This window comes from Eschrichtius robustus, chromosome 20, assembly GCF_028021215.1.
Source record: "Eschrichtius robustus isolate mEscRob2 chromosome 20, mEscRob2.pri, whole genome shotgun sequence".
NCBI classification, from domain to species: Eukaryota; Metazoa; Chordata; class Mammalia; order Artiodactyla; family Eschrichtiidae; genus Eschrichtius; species Eschrichtius robustus.
Window position 1 is genome coordinate 34562190 of NC_090843.1, and position 21211 is coordinate 34583400.

Here is a 21211-nt window from a genome sequence, read left to right on the forward strand (position 1 = left end):
ATGGTTTCCTTTGCTATCCAAAAGCTTTTAAGTTTAATTAGGTCCCATTTGTTTATTTTAGCTTTTATTTCTTTTGCCTTAGGAGATTGAATGGAAATATACTCTGTGCTCTTGGATTGGAAGAATTAACATTATTAAAATAGCCATACTACCCAATTCAATCTATATATTTAATGCAATCCCTATCAAAACACCTAGGACATTTTTCACAGACCTAGAACCTATGATTCTAAAATTTATATGAAACCACAAAAGACCCTGAATTGTCAAAGCAATTCTGAGAACAAAAGAAAAAACTGGAGGTACAACCCTCCCAGACTTCAGACTATACTACAAAGCTACAGCAATTCAACAGCATAATATTGGCACAAAACAGAAGTGTATATCAGTGAAACAGAATAAAGAACCCAGAAATAAATCCATCCACCTATGGTCAATTAATCTATGACAAGGGAGGCAGGAATATACAATGGAGAAAAGACAGTCTCTTCAACAAGTGGTGCTGGGGGAACTAGACAATCACATATAAAATGAGATTTCAACATTTCCTCATACTATATACAAAAATAAACCCCAAATTGTTTGAAGACCTAAATGTAAGACCTGAAATCATAAAAGTCCTAGACAAGAACAGAGACAGAACACTCTGCAACACAAATTATAGCAAAATAGATTTTTAACTTCAAAAAAATTTGTATCTATAGGAGATGATGGATGTTCACTAAACTTACTGTGGTAATCATTTCATGATGTATATAAGTCAAACTATTATGCTGTACATCTTATACTTAAACAGTGCTGTTTATCAATTGTATCTCAATAGAACTGGAAGAAAACAAAACAAAACAAACAAAAGATAAACAAAAAAAAAAAGTTGAGGGATGTCATGAACAATCCCTCTGCCATGGTACTGTCTTTTTAACCTAAGAAATAAACTGGAAAAAATACTTTATGAAAAACAGAAAAAATAAATCCTAAAGAAAAAAATATAATCAAAATCAAAATCTAGAAAACAGAGGTTGAAACCTAGGAGATAGGAAAAAGGAATTCAGCTGACTTTTGCACCTATTCCTACAGGCCTGGAGAATAACTGTTACTGAATGCAAGTTCTTGTGCCTGACACACAGTGAGGTCAAACAAAGCAAAACATTGGAGTCTGGAACAGGGAAAAGTTTATTGCAGGGCCATGCAAGGAGAATGAGTGGCTCATGCCCCTCCAAATCTTTGAACTCCCCAAAGGCTTTCAGCAAAGCATGTTTAAAGGCAAGATGAGAGAGGGGATTCTCAGGGTACGTGATTATTTAGAAATAACTATCACCACGAGGCTTGCAGCATCTTAGTTCTCCGACCAGGGAGAGAACCTAGGCCCGCCCAGTGAAAGTTCAGAGTCCTAACTACTGGACCACCAAGAAATTCCCAAGGCAATAGGAGTCCATTGGCTAGTTTTAATCAAAGAGATAACTGAATTTTAAAGCACAACCTTGGCTCCTGTTTGGAAAAATGGCTTGTAGGAGGCAAGGAGAATGCAGGGACAATAGTTATGAAGACGATTCAGTAGTTAAGGCAGAATACAATGAAAGGAAAAGCCTAAAGCCACTCAACATGAACATGCAGAGCCATATCTACAACAAAGGTGCAGGATTCAAAATCCAGTGCTTGTCCTTTACACTGCATTGCAAAACTAATTTTAGCTTTAGTGTGAATGTTGACAAAAATAAAAGTAACACTGACTGCTATTGGAAAGTTTTTTAAAAAGGTGCGACCAACTTCAGTTGAAGCACTCCTAGACAACTCTATTCCTTGATGCCCTTTATTACCTTGAAATCTTGTGCACCATTATAGAATGCCTTGGGCTCATTATTTTTCTCATGTAGGTTTGTTTTGTAACCCCCAACTAGACAGTAGCCTCCCTGAGGTCAGAAATATTGTCTTCTGCTACTGTAAAGTGGCTGTCAAGACGGCCCACAGAGTCTAGCATACACCAGGAAGTCTAAAAGTGCTGATGGAGTGAGAATGAATTGAAATTGAATTAAATGCATCTCTTGCATGATTACACTATTTTATGATTCTTTTTTCTTGTAACAACTTTATTGGAGTATAATTGCTTTACATTCTTGTGTTAATTGCTGCTGTATAACAAAGTGAATCAGCTATACGTATAGATATATCCCCATATACCCTCCTTCCACCGTTTCCCTCTCACCCTCCATATCCCACCCCTCTAGGTGGTCACAAAGCCACGAGCTGACCTCCCTGTGCTATGCAGCTGCTTCCCACTAGCTATCTATTTTACAATTGGTAGTGTATATATGTCAATGCCACTCTCTCACTTCGTCCCAGCTTACCCTTCCCTCTTCATGTCTCCTCAAGTCCATTCTCTACGTCTCCGTCTTTATTCCTATCCTGCCCCTAGGTGCTTCAGAAACCTTTTTTCTTTTTTTCTTTTTTAGATACCATATATATGTGTTAGCATACGGTACTTGTTTTTCTATTTCTGAATTACTTCACTCTGTATGACAGACTCCAGGTCCATCCACCTCACTACAAATAACTCAATTTCATTTCTTTCTATGGCTGAGTAATATTCCATTGTATATATGTGCCACATATTCTTTATCCATTCATCTGTTGATGGACACTTAGGATGCTTCCATGTCCTGGCTATTGTAAATAGAGCTGCAATGAATATTGTGGTACATGGCTTTTTTTGAATTATGGTTTTCTCAGGGTATATGCCCAGTACTGGGATTGCTGGGTCATATGGTAGTCCTGTTTTTAGTTTTTTAAGGAATCTACATACTGTTCTCCACAGTGGCTGTATTAATTTACATTCCCACCAACAGTGCAAGAGGGTTCCCTTTTCTCCACACCTTGTCCAGCATTTATTGTTTGTAGATTTTCTGATGATGACCATTCTGACAAGTGTGAGGTGATACCTCAAGGGAGTTTTGATTTGCATTTCTCTAATGATTAGCGATGTTGAACATCCTTTCATGTGCTTGTTGGAAATCTGTATATCTTCTTTGCAGAAATGTCTATTTAGACCTTCTGCCCATTTTTGGATTGGGTTGTTTGTTTTCTTGATATTGAGCTGCATGGGTTGTTGTAAATTTTGGAGATTAATCCTTTGTCAGTTGCTTCAATTTACAAATATTTTCTCCCATTCTGAGGGTTGACTTTTGGTCTTGTTTATGGTTTCCTTTGCTGTGCAAAAGCTTTTAAGTTTCATTAGGTCCCATTTGTTTATTTTTCTTTTTATTTCCATTTCTTTAGGAGGAGGGTCAAAAACGATCTTGCTGTGATTTATGTCATAGAGTGTTCTGCCTATGTTTTCCTCTAAGAGTTGTATAGTGTCTGGCCTTACATTTAGGTCCTTAATCCATTTTGAGTTTATTTTTGTGTATGGTATTAGGGAGTGTTCTAATTTCATACTTTTACATGTACCTGTCCAGTTTTCCCATCACCACTTATTGAAGAGGCTGTCTTTTCTCCACTGTATATGCTTGCCTCCTTTATCAAAGATAAGGTGACCATATGTGCGTGGGATTATCTCTGGGTTTTCTATCCTGTTCCATTGATCTATGTTTCTGTTTTTGTGCCAGTACCATACTATCTTGATTACTGTAGCTTTGTAGTATAGTCTGAAGTCAGGGAGCCTGATTCCTCCAGCTCCATTTTTCATTCTCAAGATTGCTTTGGCTATTCGGGGTCTTTTATGTCTCCATACGAATTGTGAAATTTTTTGTTCTAGTTCTGTGAAAAATGCCAGTGGTAGTTTGATAGGGATTGAATTGAATCTGTAGATTGCTTTGGGTCATAGAGTCATTTTCACAATGTTGATTCTTCCAATCCAAGAACATGGTATATCTCTCGATCTATTTGTATCATCTTTAATTTCTTTCATCAGTGTCTTATAATTTTCTGCATACAGGTCTTTTGTCTCCTTAGGTAAGTTTATTCCTAGATATTTTCTTCTTTTTGTTGCAATGGTAAATGGGAGTGTTTTCTTAATTTCACTTTCAGATTTTCCATCATTAGTGTATAGAAATGCAAGAGATTTCTGTGCATTAATTTTGTATCCTGCTACTTTACCAAATTCATTGATTAGCTCTAGTAGTTTTCTGGTAGCATCTTTAGGATTTTCTATGTATAGTATCATGTAATCTGCAAACAGTGACTGCTTTACTTCTTCTTTTCCAATTTGGATTCCTTTTATTTCTTTTTCTTCTCTGCTTGCTGTGGCTAAAACTTCCAAAACTAAGTTGAATAATAGTGGTGAGAGTGGGCAACCTTGTCTTGTTCCTGATCTTAGTGGAAATGGTTTCAGTTTTTCACCATTGAGGACAATGTTGGCTGTGGGTTTGTCATATATGGCCTTTATTATGTTGAGGAAAATTCCCTCTATGCCTACTTTCTGCAGGGCTTTTATCATAAATGGGTGTTGAATTTTGTTGAAAGCCTTCTCTGCATCTCAATTTCTTAATATGGTGTATCACGTTGATTAATTTGCGTATACTGAAGAATCCTTGCATTCCTGGAATAAACCACACTTGATCATGGTGTATGATCATTTTAATATGCTGTTGGATTCTGTTTGCCAGTATTTTGTTGAGAATTATTTCATCTATGTTCATCAGTGATATTGGCCTGTAGTTTTCTTTCTTTGTGACATCTTTTCTGGTTTTGGTATCAGGGTGATGGTGGCCTCATAGAATGAGTTAGGGAGTGTTCCTCCCTCTGCAATATTTTGGAAGAGTTTGAGAAGGACAGGTGTTTGCTCTTCTCTAAATGTTTGATAGAATTCACCTGTGAAGCCATCTGGTGCTGGGCTTTTGTTTTTTGGAAGATTTTTAATCACAGTTTCAATTTCAGTGCTTGTGATTGGTCTGTTCATATTTTCTATTTCCTCCTGTCTCAGTCTCGGAAAGTTGTGCATTTCTAAGAATTTGTCCATTTCTTCCAGGTTGCCCATTTTATTGGCATAGAGTTGCTTGTAGTAATCTCTCATGATTGTTTGTATTTCTGCAGTGTCAGTTGTTACTTCTCCTTTTTCATTTCTAATTCTATTGATTTGAGTCTTCTTCCTTTTTTTCTTGATGAGTCTGGCTAAAGGTTTATCAATTTTGTTTATCTTCTCAAAGAATCAGCTTTTAGTTTTATTGATGTTTGCTATTGTTTCCTTCATTTCTTTTTCATTTATTTCTGATCTGATCTTTATTTCTTTCCTTCTGCTAACTTTGGGAGTTTTTTGTTCTTCTTTCTCTAATTGCTTCAGGTGCAAGGTTAGGTTGTTTATTTGAGATATTTCCTGTTTCTTGAGGTAGGCTTGTAGTGCTATAAACTTCCCTCTTAGAACTGTTTTTGCTGCATCCCATAGGTTTTGGGTCGTCGTGTCTCCATTGTCATTTGTTTCTAGGTATTTTTTGATTTCCCCTTTGATTTCTTCTGTGATCACTTCGTTATTAAGTAGTGTATTGTGTAGCCTCCATGTGTTTGTATTTTTTACAGATCTTTTCCTGTAATTGATATCTAGTCTTATAGCGTTGTGGTCGGAAAAGATACTTGATACAATTTCAATTTTCTTAAATTTACCAAGGCTTGATTTGTGATCCAAGATATGATCTATCCTGGAGAATGTTCCATGAGCACTTGAGAAAAATGTGTATTCTGTTGTTTTTGGGTGGAATGTCCTATAAATTTCAATTAAGTCCATCATGTTTAATGTATCATTTAAAGCTTGTGTTTCCTTATTTATTTTCATGTTGGATGACCTGTGCATTGGTGAAAGTGGGGTGTTAAAGTCCCCTACTATGATTGTGTTACTGTTGATTTCCCCTTTTATGGCTGTTAGTATTTGCCTTATGTATTGAGGTGCTCCTATGTTGGGTGCATAAATATTTACAATTGTCATATCTTCTTCTTGAATCGATCCCTTGATCGTTATATAGTGTCCTTCTTTTTCTCTTGTAATAGTCTTTATTTTAAAGTCTATTTTGTCTGATATGAGAATTGCTACTCCAGCTTTATTTGATTTCCATTTGCATGGAATATCATTTTCCATTCCCTCACTTTCAATCTGTATGTGTCCCTAGGTCTGAAGTGGGTTTCTTGTAGACAGAAAATACATGGGTCTTGTTTTTGTATCCATTCAGCCAGTCTGTGTCTTTTGGTGGGAGCATTTAATCCATTTACATTTAAGGTAATTATCGATATGTATGTTCCTATGACCATTTTCTTAAATGTTTTGGGTTTGTTATTGTAGGTGTTTTCCTTCTCTTGTGTTTCTTGCCTAGAGAAGTTCCTTTAGCATTTGCTGTAAAGCTGGTTTGGTGGTGCTGAACTCTCTCAGCTTTTGCTTGTCTGTAAAGGTTTTAATTTCTCCATCAAATCTGAATGATATCCTTGCTGGGTAGAGTAATCTTGGTTGTAGGTTTTTCTCCTTCATCACTTTAAATATGTTCTGCCACTCCCTTCTGGCTTGCAGAGTTTCTGCTGAAAGATCAGCTGTTAACCTAATGGGGATTCCCTTGTGTGTTATTTGTTGTTTTTCCCTTGCTGCTTTTAATATGTTTTCTTTTTTTTAATTAATTTATTTATTTTTTGGCTGCACCGTGCAGCAACCAGGGATTGAACCCACACCCCCTGCACTCAGAGCACAGAGTCTTTTTTTTTTTTTAATTTTATTTATTCATTTATTTATTTATTTATTTATGGCTGTGTTGGGTCTTCGTTTCTGTGCGAGGGCTTTCTCTAGTTGCGGCAAGCGGGGGCCACTCTTCATCGTGGTCCGCGGGCCTCTCACTGTCGCGGCCTCTCTTGTTGCGGGGCACAGGCTCCAGACGCGCAGGCTCAGTAGTTGTGGCTCACGGGCCTAGTTGCTCCGCGGCATGTGGGATCTTCCCAGACCAGGGCACGAACCCGTGTCCCCTGCATTGGCAGGCAGATTCTCAACCACTGTGCCGCCAGGGAAGCCCAATATGTTTTCTTTATATTTAATTTTTGATAGTTTGATTAATATGTGTCTTGGTGTGTGTCTCCTTGGATTTATCCTGTATGGGACTCTCTGTGCTTCCAGGACTTGATTAACTATTTCCTTTCCCATATTAGGGAAGTTTTCAACTATAATCTCTTCAAATATTTTCTCAGTCCCTTTCTTTTTCCCTTCTTCTTCTGGGACCCCTATAATTCGAATGTTGGTGCATTTAATGTTGTCCCAGAGGTCTCTGAGACTGTCCTCAGTTCTTTTCATTCTTTTTTCTTTATTCTGCTCTGCAGTAGTTACTTCCACTATTTTATCTTCCAGGTCACTTCTCCGTTCTTCTGCCTCAGTTATTCTGCTATTGATCCTTTCTAGAGTATTTTTAATTTCATTTATTGTGTTTTTCATCATTGCTTGGTTCCTCTTTAGTTCTTCTACGTCCTTGTTAAATGTTTCTTGCATTTTGTCTATTCTATTTCCAAGATTTTGGATCATCCTTACTATCATTATTCTGAATTCCTTTTCAGGTAGACTGCCTATGTCCTCTTCATTTGTTATGTCTGGTGTGTTTTTACCTTGCTCCTTCATCTGCTGTGTGTTTTTCTGTCTTCTCATTTTGCTTATCTTACTGTGTTTGGGGTCTCCTTTTTGCAGGCTGCAGGTTCGTAGTTCCTGTTGTTTTTGGTATCTGTCCCCAGTGGCTAAGGTTGGTTCAGTGGGTTGTGTAGGCTTCCTGGTGGAGGGGACTAGTGCCTGTGTTCTGACGGATGAGGCTGGATCTTGTCTTTCTGCTGGGCAAGTCCACATCAGGTGGTGTGTTTTGGGGTGTCTGTGGCTTTATTATAATTTTAAGCAGCCTCTCTGCTAATGGATGGGGCTGTGTTCTTGTCTTGATAGTTGTTTGGCATAGGGTGTCCAGCACTATAGCTTGCTGGTTGTTGAGTGAAGCTGGGTCTTGGTGTTGAGATGGAGATCTCTGAGAGATTTTTGCCATTTGGTATTACGTGGAGCTGGGAGGTCTCTTGTGGACCAGTGTCCTGAAGTTGGCTCTCCCACCTCAGAGGCACAGCCCTGATGCCTGGCTGGAGCACCAAGAACCTTTCATCCACATGGCTCAGAATAAAAGGGAGAAAAAATAGAAAGAAAAAAAGAAAGAAGATAATATAAAATAAAGTAAGATAAAATAAAATAAAGTTATTAAAATAAAAAATAATTATTAAGAAAAAATGGAAAAAAGAATTTTAAGTCAAAAAAAAAACAAAAAGCAAAACAAAAAAACGGACAGACAGAACCCTAGGACAAATGGTGAAAGCAAAGCTACACAGACAAAATCTCACACAGAAGCATACACATTCACACTCACAAAAAGAGGAAAAGGGGAAAAAATAATATATCATGCTCCCAAAGTCCAGCTCCTCAATTTGGGATGATTCATTGTCTATTCAGGTATTCCACAGATGCAGGTACATCAAGTTGTTTGTGGAGCTTTAGTCCACTGCTTCGGAGACTGATGGGAGAAATTTCCCTTTCTCTTCTTTGTTCGCACAGCTCCCGGGTTTCAGCTTTGGATTTGGACCTGCCTCTGCGTGTAGGTCACCTGAGGGCATCTGTTCTTTGCTCACACAGGACGGGGTTAAAGGAGCAGCTGCTTCAGGGCCTCTGGCTCACTCAGGCCAGGGGGAGGGAAGGGTACGGATGCGGGTCGTGCTTATGGCGGCAGAACCCAGCGTGACATTGCAGCAGCCTGAGGAGCACCGTGCGTTCTCCCAGGGATGTTGTCCCTGATCCCGGGACCCTGGCAGTGGTGGGCTGCACAGGCTCCCAGGAGGGGAGGTGTGGATAGTGACCTGTGCTCGCACATAGGCTTCTTGGTGGCGGCAGCAGCAGCCTTAGCATTTCATGCCCATCTCTGTGGTCCGCGCTGATAGCCGTGGCTCACGCCCGTCTCTGGAGCTCATTTAGGCAGCGCTCTGAATCCCCTCTCCTCGCACACCAGGAAACAAAGGGGCACGAAAAAGTCTCTTTCCTGTTCAGCAGCTCCAGACCTTTTCCCGTACTCCCTCCTGGCTAGCTGTGGTGTGCTAACCCCTTCAGGCTGTGTTCAAGCCGCCAACCCCAGTCTTCTCCCTGCAATCTGACTGAAGCCCGAGCCTCAGCTCCCAGTCCCCGCCCGCCCCGGCGGGTGAGCAGACAAGCCTCTCGGGCTGGTGAGTGCTGGTCTGCACCACTCCTCTGTGCGGGAATGTCTCCGCTTTGTCCTCTGCACCCCTGTGGCTGTGCTTTCCTCCGTGGCTCCGAAGCTTCCTTCCTCCACCACCTGCAGTCTCTGCCCACGAACGGGCTTCCTAGTGTGTGGAAACGTTTCCTCCTTCACAGCTCCCTCCCACTGGTGCAGGTCCCATCGCTATTCTTTTGTCTCTGTTGTTTCTTTTTTCTTTTGCCCTACCCAGGTACGTGGGGAGTTTCTTGCCTTTTGGGAGGTCTGACGTCTTCTGCCAGCGTTTAGTGGGTGTTCTATAGGAGCAGTTCCACGTATAGATGTATTTCTGATGTATCTGTGGGGAGGAAGGTGATCTCCACGTCTTACTCTTCCGCCATCTTCTCCTCTCCTTGTGATTGTTCTGTTTATATTTTCTATTTCTTCCCAGTTCAGGCTCAGAAGGTTTTGCTTTTTTAAGAATTTGTCCATTTATTCCAGGTTATCCATTTTATTGGTATATAGTTGCTTGTAGTAATCTCTCATGATCCTTTGTATTTCTGCTGTGTCAGTTGTTACTTCTTCTTTTTCATTTCTAATTCTGTTGACTTGAGTCTTCCTTTTTTTCTTGATGAGTCTGGCTAATGGTTTATCAATTTTGTTTATCTTCTTAAAGAACCAGCTTTTAGTTTTACTGAATTTGTTATTCTTTCTTTCATATTTTTTTCATTTCTTTCTGATCTGATCTTTATGATTTCTTTCCTTCTGCTAAATTTGTGGTCTCTTTGTTCTTCTTTCTCTAATTGCTTTACATGTAATGTTAGGTTGTTTATTTGAGATGTATCTTTTTCCTAGAGGTAGGATTGTATGGTTGTAAACTTCCCTTTTAGAACTGCTTTTGCTGCATCCCATAGGTTTTGGGCTGTCGTGTTTTCATTATCATTTGTTTCTAAGTATTTTTTTGTTTTCCTCTTTGATTTCTTCAGTGATCTCTTGGTTATTAAGTATTGTATTCTTTACCCTCGATGTGTTTGTATTTTTTACAGCTTTTTTTTCCCTGTAATTGATATCTAATCTCATAGCATTGTGGTTGGATAAGATACTTGACATGACTTCAATTTTCTTAAATTTACCAAGGCTTGATTTGTGACCCAAGATATGATCTATCTTAGAGAATGTTCCATGAGCAGTTGGGAAGAATGTGTATTCTGTTGTTTTTGGATGAAATGTCCTATAAATATCAATTAAGTCCATCTTGTTTAATGTATCATTTAAAGCTTGTGTTTCCTTATGTATTTTCATTTTGGATGATCTGTCCATTGGTGACAGTGGGGTGTTATTTTTCCCTACTATTATTGTGTGACTGTCAATTTTCCCTGTTAAGGTTGTTAGCATTTGCATCATGTATCAAGGTGTTACAATTTGGGTGTATAAATATTTACAATTGTTATATCTTCTTCGTGGATTGATCCCTTAATCATTATGTATTGTCCTTCTTTGTCTCTTGTAATAGTCTTTATTTTAAAGTCTATTTTGTCTGATATGACAATTGCTACTCCAGCTTTCTTTTGATTTCCACTTGCATGCAATATCATTTTCCCTGCCCTCACTTTCAGTCTGTATGTGTCCCTAGGTCTGAAGTGGGTCTGTTGTAGACAGTATATATACAGATCTTGTTTTTGTATCCACATAGCCAATCTATGTGTTTTGGTTGCAGCATTTAATCCATTAACATTTAACGTAATTATATGTATGTTCCTATTACCATTTTCTTAATTGTTTTGGGTTTGTTATTGTACATCTTTTCCTTCTGTTGTGTTTCCTGCCTTGAGAAGTTCCTTTAGCATTTGTTGTAAAGCTGGTTTGGTGGTGCTGAATTCTCTTAGCTTTTGCTTGTCTCTAAAGGCTTTAATTTCTCTATCAAATCTGAATGAGATCCTTGCTGCTAGAGTAATCTTGTTTGTAGCTTTTTCCCTTTCATCACTTTAATTATGTCCTGCCACTCCCTTCTGGCTTGCAGAGTTTCTGCTGAAAGATCAGCTGTTAACCTTTTGGGGATTCCCTGTATGTTATTTGTTGCTTTTCCCTTGTTGCTTTTGATATTTTTTCTTTGTATTTAATTTTAGATCAATATGTGTCTTGGTGTGTTTCTCCTTGGATTTATCCTGTATGGGACTCTCTGTGCTTCTTGGACTTGATTGACTCTTTCCTGTCCCATATCAGGGAGGTTTTCAACTCTAATGTCTTCAAATATATTCTCAGTCCCTTTCCCTTTCTCTTCCTCTTCTGGGACCCCTAAAATTTGACTGCTGATGCATTTAATGTTGTCCCAGAGGTCTCTGAGACTGTCCTCAATTCTTTTCATTCTTTTTTCTTTATTCGGGTCTGTGGTAGTTATTTCCACTATTTTATCTTCCAGGTCACTTATCCGTTCTTCTGCCTCAGTTATTCTGCTCTTGATTCCTTCTAGAGAAGTTTAATTTCATTTGTTGTGTTGTTCATCATTGTTTGTTTGCTCTTTAGTTCTTCTATGTCCTTGTTAAACGTGTCTTGTTTTTTCTCCATTTTATTTCCAAGATTGTAGATTATCTTTATTACCATTACTCTTAATTCTTTTTCAGGTAGACTGCCTATTTCTTCTTCATTTTTTTGGTCTGGTGGGTTTTTACCTTGCTCTTTCATCTGCTACATATTTCTCTGTCTTCTCATTTTCTTTAACTTACTGTGTTTGGTGTCTCCTTTCACAGAGAAACCTGTCTTCACCATAGTTAACACTCAGTGGACTAACTGGAAATTGGAATTAAAATCTTATTAAGAAAGAATGTCTGAGCATCATATATATTTTGGTCTTTTGGTTTGGACTGACAGCTCATCTACAATTCTTCTATTAAATTTAAATGAGCAGATCACAGTTTATTATGGTACAAGTGTTGGGTATGTTCAAATTGAAAGAGTGTCTTCAATTTGAATGATAATACAAGCAGAATGCAGCTGTTATATTTAAATAAGTTATGAGAACTGGTGGCATTGTAAATAACATACCAGGAAATTTGAACTACCCCATGTTTTTACTTTTTAACTATTATCTGATTTAATATCAAGATTGCACATGAAATTTTTGGTTATGGGAGAAAATTGAGTCCATATCTACTTAAAAGATGAGGGAGTTTAAGCTTGGGGAGTGGAAGTAGATTACTTAAATTTACAATTATTTGGTAACAAAGCTGAAGTTAGAACCTTGGTCAACTGCTCTTATCCTGGTCCTTTCTGTTGTGTGGCACAGCCTCCTCAGACAGAAGGATGATAAGAAAAATGATAAATCACATTACTTATGTCACCAGTCATTCTCTCTTATCAATTAGCATTTCCTGGACAAAAAGGGAGTAGGACAGCCCAATGGGCAAGAATTTTCCATTTTGCAAGCAAATTGCTCTCATGTTTTTGGGGAAAGAGTAATCTTAAAATAATGAATGTTTGTCCTAATAATGGCTCCTTCAGCACAGGCATTATTGATAGTTGTAAAAAGGCCATCCATTTTAGTGCCAATGAAAATTGAAGTGGAGTGTCTTTTTTTTTCTAATAAATGATGCTGGCTCAGGAACAGTGTGATTGTTGTAAGTTTAAATCATCTGTCCAGATGCTTGTGATCACAGGGACACCTGATCAGAAAGGAAGTTAGCTTCCTAAAAACTATATAATAATGTCTGCAGCCTTTATCAGTGCATTCAAGGACTATTGTGATCTGGTATCAAGTTACTTCTTTTACTTATCTTCTATAACTTTCAATCTCAATCACTTGAGATAATTATCATTATTATTTCTAGATCATTCTGTGTTCTTCCAATCTCCTTTATATGCTGTTTCCTCTGCCTTTTAAGCTCTTTCCATTTTTTTTGCAAGACTGAGTAATTCTCTGCTTTCACAGTCCAGCTCAGTGTTCCCACTGGGTCCATCTCCACCCCTTTCATTCTTCAAACTGCATAAACTGTTGCATCACCAGGACACCCCCAATTCTTTTAAAATTTATTAAAGTTGTTCATATTAATGGCCTTATGGTCAGGTGTTTGTCCTCTCATGTAGAGGTTGCACTTCCTGAAAGCAGAGACCTTACGCATCGTTGCATAACTAGTGCCCAGTACGTTACTTAGAATATAGCAGGCAATTAAATATTTGCCTAAAGAATGAAACTGTTGATGAGTCGTGAATGAATGGGGAACACATGTGAGAGATCAAAAACATCACACTTACGGATACTTGTTTAAGAAGACTTTCTCAACTATAGACTCAATCTCAGTCACAATCAGTCCCAATGATCAGGAATGGGAGTGTCCATTTTAGCAAACAGAGTTTTAGCAAACAATGGGAGTCTCCATTTTAGCAAACATCACAGCTGCCATGATTTATGTCATCTGTGTATCACCCAGCAATAACTTTCCTGATGTAATATTGTGTTCAGTTGAAAGAGGTTTATCATTTTAAATGAAGCAATCTTTTTTGGTGACATGACAGAGCACTTGGAACCCTCTAGGCTATATAATTAACATCCATGCAATTATCTTTCTACTTTGTCACTTGGTTTGAACTTTCACTGGTGATCATTATCTTGTGATATGATAATATCAAAGTAAACTGGTAGTTAATTTAACAACATTTAAAAGTAATAAAGGACTAAAGATTTCAGAAATAAATGATTTTTTGAAAACTCAGGAAGCTCTTACAACTGTTTTGATATCTGGGTAAACATATAATCCTTAAAAGAGCTAAGATGAAAGAGCAGCTGAATTGTGATATAATTCAGTCAGGGAAACACTGGGGAGGCAGTGTTAAGACAATGAAAAAAGGATTAGGCTTAGAGCCAGAGGTCTAGGTTTGAATTCCCAGCTTCACCTGCTTTTAGCAGTACCATCTTAGCTGTCTCCATTTCTTTTGTCTATAAACTGTACATATTAAGTTCTACATTGCAGCATTGTTGACAACAAAAAGAACCCACATATGTAAGCTCCAAATCTGGCATGCAGTTGGCTCTCAATAAATGTCCCTTCATTTCTCCTTTAAAAAAGAGAATATTTTGACAGATCATTTCTTATATCTCTGTGTACTATGTGAGCATGGAAAGAACACTGATTCAGAAATAGGGATGAAATGAAATCAAATAGGTATGAGGAGGTATGATCACACAAGAACTTAGTAAACTACTTCAGGAGAGAAGAGCATGAGTTTGGGATTGGACACTTGGAGTTGCTAGGACACCAGCCCTGTGTGGATGTGCACTTGGCTATTGGAAAGATGAGGAAAGCTCTGGGAGGAATGACACCTTGCTGATACCACACTGTTGACATGTGGCTGACAGGGTCTTGGTGCTCCAGCCTGGTGTCAGGCCTGTGTCTCTGAGGTGGGAGAGCCAAGTTCAGGACATTGGTCCACCAGAGACCTCCCAGCCCCAAATAATATCAAATGGTGAAAGCTCTCCCAAAGATCTCCATCTCAATGCTAAGGCCCAGCTCCACTTAATGACTAGCAAGCTACAGTGCTGAACACCCTATGCCAAACAACTAGCAAGACAGGAACACAACCCTACCCACTAGAAGAGAGGCTGCCTAAAATCATAATAAAGTAACAGACAGCCCAAAACACACCACCAGATGTGGTCCTGCCCACCCAGAAAGACAAGTTCAAGCCTCATCCACCAGAACACAGGCAACAGTCCCCTCCAGCAGGAAGCTTACACAGCCCACTGAAAATATCTTAGCCACTGGGGGCAGATACCTAAAACAACAGCAACTGCAAACCTGCAGCCAGTGAAAAGGAGACCCCAAACACAGTAAGTTAAACAAATGAGAAGACAGAGAAACACACAGCAGATGAAGGAGCAAGGTAAAAACCCACCAGACAAAACAAATGAAGAGGAAAGAGGCTGTCTACCTGAAAAAGAATTCAGAGTAATGATAGTAAACATGATCCAAAATCTTGGAAATAGTACAGAGAAAATACAAGAAAAGTTTAACAAGGACTTGGAAGAACTAAAGAGCAAACAAACAATGATGAACAACACAATAAATGAAATTAAACTTCCCTAGAAGGAATCAAGAGCAGAATAACTGAGGCAGAAGAACGGATAAGTGACCTGGAAGATAAAATAGTGGAAATAACTACCACAGACCAGAATAAAGAAAAAAGAATGAAAAGAATTGAGAACAGTCTCAGAGACCACTGGGACAACATTAAATGCACCAACAGTCAAATTATACGGGTGCCAAAAGAAGAAGAGTGAAAGAAAGGGACTGAGAAAATATTTGAAGACATTATAGTTGAAAACTTCTCTAATATGGGAAAGGAAATAGTCAATCAAGTCCAGGAAGTGTAGAGAGTCTCATACAGGATAAATCCAAGGAGAAACACTCCAAGACACATAGTAATCAAACTACCAAAAATTAAATACAAACAAAAAAATATTAAAAGCAGCGAGGTAAAAACAACAAATAACATACAAGAGAATCCCCAAAATGTTAACAGCTGATCTTTCAACAGAAGCTCTGCAAGCCAGAAGGGAGTGGCAGGACATAACTAAACTGATGAAAGGGAAAAAGCTACAAACAAGATTACTCTACCCAGCAAGGATCTCATTCAGATTTGATGGAGAAATTAAAACATTTAGAGACAAGCAAATCTAAGAGAATTCAGCACCACAAAGTGAGCTTTACAACAAATGCTAAAGGAACTTTTCTAGGCAGGAAACACAAGAGAAGGAAAAGATGTACAATTACAAACCCAAAACAATTAAGAAAATGGTAATAGGAACATACATATTGATAATTATCTTAAATGTAAATGAATTAAATGCTCCAACCAAAACACATAGACAGCCTGAATGGATACAAAAACAAGACCCGTATATATGCTGTCTACAAGAGACCCACTTCAGACTTAGGGACACATATAGACTGAAAGTGAGGGGATGAAAAAAGATATTACATGCAAATGGAAATCAAAAGAAAGCTGGAGTACTAATTCTCATATCAGACAAAATAGACTTTAAAATAATGACTATTACAAGAGACAAAGGACACTATGTAATGATCAAGGGATTGATCCAAGAAGAAGGTATAACAATTGTAAATATTTATGCACCCAACATAGGAGCACCTCAGTACATAAGGCAAATGCTAACAGCCATAAAAGGGGAAATCAACAGTAACACAATCATAGTAGGGGACCTTAACACCCCACTTTCACAAATGGGCAGATCATCCAAAATGAAAATAAATAAGGAAACAGAAGCTTTAAAAGATACATTAAACAAGATGGACTTAATTGATATTTATAGGACAGTCTATCCAAAAACAACATAATATACTTTCTTCTCAAGTGCTCATGGAACATTCTGCAGGATAGATCATATTTTGTGTCACAAATCAAGCCTTGGTAAATTTAAGAAAATTGAAATCTTATCAAGTATCTTTTCTGACCACAATGGTATGCGACTAGATATCAATTACAGGAAAAAATCTGTAAAAAATACAAACACATGGAAGCTAAACAATGCACTACTTAATAACGAAGAGATCACTGAAGAAATCAAAGAGGAAATCAAAAAATACAGAGAGGGCTTCCCTGGTGGCGCAATGGTTGAGAATCTGCCTGCCAATGCAGGGGACACGGGTTCGAGCCCTGGTCTGGGAAGATCCCACATGCCGCAGAGCATCTAGGCCCATGAGCCACAATTACTGAGCCTGCGCGTCGGGAGCCTGTGCTCCACAGCAAGAGAGGCCACGATAGTGAGAGGCCCGCGCACCGCGATGAAGAGTGGCCCCCACTTGCCGCAACAAGAGAAAGCCCTTGCACAGAAACGAAGACCCAATGCAGCCATAAAAAAAAAAAAAAATACCGAGAAACAAATGACAGTGAAAACACGATGACCCAAAACTTATGGGATGCAGCAAAAGCAGTTCTAAGAGGGAAGTTTATAGCAATACAAGCTACCTCAAGAAACATCTCGGATAAACAACCTAACCTTACACCTAAAACAATTAGAGAAAGAAGAACAAAGAAACCCCAAAGTTAGCAGAAGGAAAGAAATCATAAAGATCAGGTCAGAAATAAATGAAAAAGAAATGAAGGAAACAATAACAAAGATCAATAAAACTAAAAGCTGGTTCTTTGAGAAGATAAACAAAATTGATAAACCATTAACCATATCCATCAAGAAAAAAAGGGAGGAGACTCAAATCAATAGAATTAGAAATGAAAAAGGAGAAGTAACAACTGACACTGCAGAAATACAAAGGATCATGAGAGATTACTACAAGAAACTATATGCCAATAAAATGGACAACCTGGAAGAAATGGACAAATTCTTAGAAATGCACAACCTTCCGAGACTGAACCAGGAAGAAATAGAAAATATGAACATGCAAATCATAAGCACTGAAATTGAAACTGTGATTAAAAATCTTCCAACAAACAAAAGCCCAGGACAAGATGGCTTCATAGGCGAATTCTATCAAACATTTAGAGAACAGCTAGCACGTATCCTCAAACTCTTCCACAATATAACAGACAGAGGAACACTTCCAAAGCCATTCTACGAGGCCACCATCACCCTGATACCAAAACCAGAAAAGATGTCACAAAGAAAGAAAACTACAGGCCAATATCACTGATGAACATAGATGCAAAAACCCTCAACAAAATACTAGCAAACAGAATCCAGCAGCACATTAAAAGGATCATACACCATGATCAAGTGGGATTTATCCCAGGAATGCAAGGACTCTTCAATATTCGCAAATCAATCAATGTGATACACGATATTAAAAAATTGAAGGAGAAAAACCATATGATCATCTCAATAGATGCAAAGAAAGCTTTCGACAAAATTCAACACCCATTTATGATAAAAACCCTCCAGAAAGTAGGCAAAGTGGGAAATTACCTCAACCTAATAAAGGCCATATATGACAAACCCACAGCCAACATCGTCCTCAATGGTGAAAAACTGAAACCGTTTCCACTAAGATCAGGGAGAAGAAAAGTTTGCCCACTCTCACCACTATTATTCAACATAGTTTTGGAAGTTTTAGCCACAGCAATCAGAGAAGAAAAAGAAATGAAATGAATCCATATAGGAAAAGAAGAAGGAAAGCTGTCACTGTTTGCAGATGACATGATACTATACATAGAGAATCCTAAAGGTGCTACCAAAAAACTACTAGAGCTAATCAATGAATTTGGTAAAGTAGCAGGATACAAAATTAATGCACAGAAATCTCTTGCATTCCTATACAGTAATGATGAAAAATCTGAAAGTGAAATTAAGAAAACACTCCCATTTACCATTAAAACAAAAAGAATAAAATGTGCAGTAGTAAACCTACCTAAGGAAACAAAAGACTTTTATACAGAAAATTATAAGACACTGATGAAAGAAATTAAAGATGATACAAACATATGGAGAGATATACCATGTTCTTGGATTGGAAGAATCAACATTGTGAGAATGACTATATTGCCCAAAGCAATCTACAGATTCAATGCATCCCTATCAAACTATCAATGGCATTTTTCACAGAACAAGAACAAAAAATTTCACAATTTGTATGGAAATGCAAAAGACCCTGAATATTCAAAGCAACCTTGAGAAAGAAAAACAGAACTGCAAGAATCAGGCTCCCGGATTCAGATTATTCTACAAAGCTACAGTAATCAAGACAGTATGGTATTGGCACAAAAACAGAAATATAGACCAATGGAACAGGATAGAAAGCTCAGAGATAAACCCATGCATATATGGTCACCTTATCTTTGAAAAAGGAGGCAAGAATATATAATGGAGAAAAAACAACCTCTTCAATAAGTGGTGCTGGGGAAAATGGACAGCTACATGTTAAAGAATGAAATTAGAACACTCCCTAACACCATACACAAAAATAAACTCAAAATGGATTAAGGACCTAAATGTAAGGCCAGACACTGTCAAACTCTTAGAGGAAAACATAGGCAGAACACTGTATGACATAAATCACAGCAAGATCCTTTTTGACCCACCTCCTAGAGAAATGGAAATAAAAAGAAAAATAAACCAATGGGACCTAATGAAACTTAAAAGCTTTTGCACACCAAAGGAAACCATAAACAAGACGTGAAGACAACACTCAGAATGGGATAAAATATTTGCAAATGAAGCAACTGACAAAGGATTAATCTGCAAAATTTACAAGCAGCTCATGCAGCCGAATATCAAAAAAGCGAACAACCTAATCCAAAAATGGGCAGGAGACATAAATAGACATTTCTCCAAAGAAGATATACAGATTGCCAACAAACACATGAAAGAATGCTCAACATCATCAATCATTAGAGAAATACAAATCAAAACTACCATGAGATATCATCTCATACCAGTCAGAATGGCCATCATCAAAAAATCTAGAAACAATAAATGCTGGAGAGGGTGTGGAGAAAAGGGAACCCTCTTTCACTGTTGGTGGGAATGTAAAGTGATACAGCCACTATGGAGAACCGTATGGAGGTTCCTTTAAAAACTAAAAATAGAACTACCATACGACCCAGCAATCCCACTGCTGGGCATATACCCTGAGAAAACCATAATTCAAAAAGACTCTTGTACCACAATATTCATTGCAGCTTTATTTACAATAGCCAGGACATGCAAGCAACCTAGGTGTCTATCAACAGATGAATAGATAAAGAAGATGTGGCACATATATACAGTGGAATATTTCTCAGCCATACAAAGAAACAAAACTGAGTTATTTGTAGTGAGTTGGATGGAAATAGAGTCTGTCATACAGAGTGAAATGTCAGAAAAGAAAAACAAATACCTCATGCTAACTCATATATACGGAATCTAAAAAACAACAAAAAAAAGGTCTTGAAGAACCTAGGGGCAAGACGGGAATAAAGACTCAGACCTACTAGAGAATGGACTTGAGGACATGGGGAGGGGGAAGGGTAAGCTGGGACAAAGTTAGAGAGTGGCATGGACATATATACACTACCAAATGTAAATAGATAGCTAGTGGGAAGCAGCCGCATAGCACAGGTAGATCAGCTCGGTGCTTTGTGACCACCCAGAGGGGTGGGATAGTGAGAGTGGGAGGGAGTTGAAAGAGGGAGGGTATATGGGATATATGTATATATATAGCTGATTTACTTTGTTATACAGCAGAAACTAACACACCATTGTAAAGCAATTATACACCAATAAAGTGTTAAAAAAAAAGATGCTAAAGAGCACTAGTACTCGTGAAAATGCAAATTAAACAATGAGGTAGATAATCTTTCACACTCACCACATAAGGCAACAATAAAAATCTACCAAGACCAACTGCAGGAGATATGTTGTAAGAGATAATCTATCACTGTTGTTGATGGAATTGTGATGTTAATAAAATAATGCTGTGCCAGTTGCTGATGCAAATTTGTACAATCATGTGGAAGAGCACACATTCTATCAAGTGGAAGCTATGTATACCTGTTACATATCTAGTATGTACTCTGGAGAAACCTCTCCCATGCACTCAAGGAGTCATGTACAAAGATGTTCACTGGAGCTCTTCATAATATTGAAGGTTTGACAACAACCCATAAAGTCAACAGGTGAATAAACATATAAACTATGACATTTTCGTCAATGAAATTCCATGTAGCACTTAAAATGGATCAGCAAAACAAATATGCACCAGGGATAAATTACAAAACAATGTTGAGTGGCTAAAAAATGAAATGGAATACTGAATGGTGCCATGCCATGTTTGCATTTTTTTTCAAAAACATTCTGTATAAATTAGGGACGCACACATATTTAGCAAAAATATTTATAAAAATAATGCACATAAAGGTTATTCACCAATTTTGAGGTGTTTATCTATGCAGAGAAAGGGGTAGGCGGGGGACTCCAATGATTTTCAGTTATTTCCTTAAAAATATGTTCTGAAGCAAATGTCCCAAATGATAAAGTGTTAAATCAAGTAGAAGGTGTATGTGTACCCATCATATCATTCCCATTCTTTTAT